The following is a 5,243-nucleotide window of genomic DNA, read 5'->3' on the forward strand; positions in this document are numbered from 1 at the left end:
ATATTTTAGTCACTTTAAACGGTGAATGATATTTTATTTATTTATCTTAATGAAAGTATTTTTCAAAATATATTGGTTTATCAATTCAACATAATTTTAATATTTTTTGCACAAAAAAATATAATTTTAATATGTTTGCACAAAAAACATAATTTTAATATGTTGCACAAAAAACATAATTTTAATACATAATTCATTAATTACTTCTATTTTAATATAATGTAGAATATACTTATAAAATTTATAAAATTAGCATATAATTTCATTATTTTGTTTATAATAAAAAAAATTAATTAAAATTAATTAACAATAATATTATACTACTAATTGCGAAATTAATCAGTGCATTAATTAAATGAATATTTAAATTTTTAAAAATATTTTGTTAGATTTTTTATCAACAGATTTTGTTATTCCTAAAACTAAAATTTAAATTTATAGTTAAAATTGATTTGTTATTAATATCTTTATAATTATTTAGAAATGTTTTACATTAAATAAACTAATGTAAACAATAAAAAAATTATTTGAATATATGAACCTAGATTTTTAATATGATTATTTTGTATTAGATAAAAATAGTACTTCTCTTTTAATAGAAAAAATTTATGGTTAATGGTCCTTACTAACAACTTTCCGCCAAAAAGGGGAGTGCTTTGGCTATCGTTGATATGTGAAAGTGCTAATAAACTGAATTGAGAACAATAAAAAAGCCAAAAAGAAAAAAATAACCCCACTGCCGATCAAGTGTTATGGTGTTACATGACCATCTTTGCTCTTTCTTAAAATGTTTTTGGTGTTACTTCTAACAGGTGTCAATCAAGCACTTAACGTCGTTTAGGACAAAGAGGAAAAGATTAATAATCACGTAACACCATAACCGTTCACGGCTAATGAATTTTCCACATCCGCTCATTCTACCCGTAAATCACATGCGATGGATGATACGCAAATCAACTCTTTTAAACTTTTAAACATACACTATCATATGCCACAAACCGTGATATTTCAAATCTATTCTACTGAAATTTCAGTGAGATTCATATGAAGGTCATGGCTCATGCATACTATGTAATAGCCCTACTAGTACGATGTTCTCTGCTATGGTCAACAAGCTCTTGTGTAGAGATTTACGTTAAACCAAGTCGCTAAACTTAAGTAAATGACAATGGTAGAAAGTTCAAAAGCCAGAAATAGATTTCGAAGATTACATTAGTGGATGAGTGCCTTGCATGATGAAATAAGAACACTGGCTACTTTGGACTGCTAGTGTGCGTGGGCCTTACACATGAAATCTAAATGGGACCTAAGAGACGAAATTAGAAAATCCAAAAACTTGATTTGAAGACGAATGGATATCTGGACGCTCATACTAAATACCATAGAAGTTTCGGTTCAACATTAAACAGAAAACACTAGTGTAATCGGGGAAATTCTTAAAAACGTCAAGAAATTGTGACTTTCATAGATAGAACATGAACTGAGGGTAAAGCGAGAAGTTTGGAGTCAACCTAAAATACGATGAATCTTCATGGTTATATATCTGAACCATGAAGTGAACCGGATCAAACCATCATATAACCATCTAATAACATCTCTAGTTTAACACTCTTTTGCTCAGTTTACTGTAAGACATGCTATAACTGAAGAAGCAGTTTCTTGATCGAAACCATATGAGATTTTTGGTGATTTTCAAGCAACTGTTGTAATTTTTTCCCCTAATATCACTTTTCCATACTGATGTCAAGTAATGAAATGCATGAATAATGCCTAACCAGCATTCGGTTTTTGATTTTTTTTCATCGATGACATGAAAGAAGAACAAAAGACATGTTTTATTAGTGACAGCCATATATAAGTTCCGCCTTCACCAATCTATTCTCACTTCTATATCGTTCTTCCTTCTAAGCGATACAATGGAACAAAACCCCACAATTCTAATATCTTTAGTGGTCACAACTTCTAAAGAAACGCAAAGAACATAGTCACGCTCATATATGCAACATTTTTTAAATTACTCAGATTCAAATGTATCTCTAAGATATTCTAATATCTTCAGTGGTGACAACTTCTAAAAAAACGCAAAGAACATAGTCACGTTCTTATATGAAAGATTTTTAAATTGCTCGGATTCAAATGTATCTCTAAGAGAAATCCACCAAATATTTCCACCGCATACCTCAGTTCCGCTGCTCAAATTTGGTAAATAGGACATGTTCGAGAGCAGTACACCAATCACATAACCTCTTTTCTAACTTCTTGTAAAATCCGCATGATTTGTCGTAGTAAGACAGTATTAACAAGTGATAATATATGTGGGTTCTGATCGAGTTGCTTTGGTCCAAGTACACAACAATCATGGGGCCTCCTGTTGTAGGTCCTGATGCGAAAACCATAACCTGAGTGCATGTGGTTACAAACACCCCTAGAGCAGTCCTAATGATGTTGACCTATGAGACCAATAACCTTGTGTGACATTAACCCACTTAATGATTTCTTCAAAAATAAATGAAAAGTTAAACTCACATTCTGCTAAGGGAAGCAAGATAGTCTGCTTTTGAATCGCTGACATCTCTCCTTAATGAAGCTGCTTTGAATATCTAAGCCCGAGAAATTATTGGAAACTTGTATATACTTCAACCTAAATTACATAATATACTGGATTACTTTTGGTTTATTTTTACCAATCTAATTTTAAACCTGGTTATAAATTCAGATTGATTCCTTCATTGTATAAACCAGATTTTGTTTTTGACAAAAGAAAATCTGTGCTAAGTTATGTGTTTGATTGGATTAAAATATTAATAGTTGTTGTTTGATTGGATTATAGTGTTAAATCACTATTTTGATCTCTATCTTTTTTAATAATTATGAAGTGTTAACTTTATAAGGAAAATGATTGATGGCTAGTTAAAGTATTGGCCAAGACATTTTTAGCCATGCAGATTAAACTATTGTATCGTGACTATACAAAATGCATGTTATGTATGGTAACATCCTTCAATTTAATGATGTTATAGTTTAATTTTTAAAATCAAAGACAATGACATGGACATCGGAGAATTTAACTCCTTCACTTTGACCGTTTGATCGATTAAAATCATATCCACTCGACCAAAATAAAAGTATTAACTGACCCAACCCACTCCAATATACAGAAAAAGTATGGGCCTGAAATTTTCAATGTTGGCCCAAGAAGAAACTTAGAAAGAAGTGGAGAGGTCGTCTCTTTTTTTTAACGATGATTTGTTATGATATTAGATTTATGAAAAATATTACATAGATGATTCAACAACCGACAATACTACTTTTCTTGTAAAGATTTACGTCTAACTGTATCATCTTGAGCCGTCCTATGAAGATCCACTTCTGACCAGATTTACTTGCACCATGTTGAAGATTTCTTGTAAGCCTTTTTGTTTGTAGTCTTTATTAATAAATCGCTCTCTCCAAGATTTCCTGAAATTTGCAAGAAATTGCATAGTCTGGGATTCGAACCCCAGACCTTAGTGTAGATCATCTCTTTTGTCGTGAGAAAAGGGGAAAACATAGAAATTAGGGTTTGGATTCAAAATTGTGAGAAAGAAAGGAAGTTAACGAAATTGCGTGTTATTAACCAAAATCGAGAAGCAAAAGTGATCATGTATTATGTTTCAATAACATGCCTTTTGTATCTTTGGATGTCTTAAAATGTTTCAAGTCTCAGGTATTTCACATTCTTTTTGAATTATTAATGTCTTTTTTATGTCTAACATTGTGAACTGGTCTCAACGATTGTTACCTTTTCGTGTTGTGCAAAGGCGTACCTCAACTTTGATTTAGCTTGATTTTGGTGTCTGCTTTTCACGAAGATACCTAGACAAAGAGAATATGGAGTTGAAGAAATTGGGTCAATTAGATTTTGAATGGGTTGGGTGGGTCAGATTTTAATTGACTAGACGGCCAGTCAAACGAAGTCATTTCCAATCCTACTATATAAAAAGGACTAAATTCAAGGCTTTTGGGACTATCCACCTTATCCAAAATATTCTCATCCAAAAAAAATTAGAAATAGACATCATTTAGAAGATAATTAACTAACATACGATTTTTGATATTTCTTGAAATTTTAAATTTGTAGCTGCTAATTTATTAATAGAATCATATATCTATATTGAATTATGTTCTATTTATAATCGTTAGACTTCAAGGGTAAATAAATTATTAATTTATAATATATATAGTTTATAATTTAATATTGTAGTTATAAATAAAGAGAAAATAACCGGGAGGGTGAAGAAGCTCATGTAAAATTATGTAATTAAAATGGTAAAATGGTGAGTATGATGAGGTGAATCTAAGAAAATTTGTTGTACAAATTATGGTGCTTTCTTCGTCCACTAAAATGATTTAAAATAAAATATATATTCACATAAATAAGTCTATATTTGTTGTTTTTTTGGGTAAGATGTTAAGATTATCATTTTCTGAAAGGTTACACTGTTGTTTTTAAACAACTTATTACAGCAAGGAAACAAAAACAACCAACAACAACTCAAGGTAAAAAAAGCCTTAAGGAGATCTTATACAAAAAAGATAAAAAAGAAGTAGAGAAGAGGAGAAAGAAGAACTTGTCGAGTAAGAGAAGAGACAGTCACACATCATACGGTCGAGAGATGCAAGGATGACTGATGAAGGTGAGGAGACAGCTGTGAACACACGAGCATTACGCTCTTTCCACAGCAGGTAGATGGCTGACTGAAAGTAGAGCTTGATGACTAGAGTAGCATGCGCATCTGCGTTGACGCGAGGTTGATTGATCCAGGCTGCAACAGAGTATAGATCAGCCAGAGGAGAAATCCAAACTTCAGCAGCAAAAGGCTCCCATATCAAGCGAGAAAAAGAGCACTCAAAGAAGAGATGATGGTGAGTCTATATTTCCAGATTACAAAAGACGCATGTTCCTGAGACATTTAACCCCCAACGCCTCAAGCGATCCTTGGTTGGCAGTCTTCTCCGCAAAGCCAGCTATGATATAAACGCATTACGTGGAATATGTTCCTTGAACCAAATAGTCTTGTGCCAATATTTATTGTTGATAGTGTTTATATTCTTTTCTGACATTAGTAAACTGATCCAAAGAGATTAGTTTGTGGAGCTAACCAAACGAGGATTATAGTGTTTACTTTGGAAAAAGTAATAGGTTGAATGATAGATGGCGTGCGTGCTTATTCACATGGAAATCTGTACATATATTAAAATTG

Source organism: Brassica rapa, chromosome A09 (genome assembly GCF_000309985.2).
Source record: "Brassica rapa cultivar Chiifu-401-42 chromosome A09, CAAS_Brap_v3.01, whole genome shotgun sequence".
Lineage (NCBI taxonomy): Eukaryota > Viridiplantae > Streptophyta > Magnoliopsida > Brassicales > Brassicaceae > Brassica > Brassica rapa.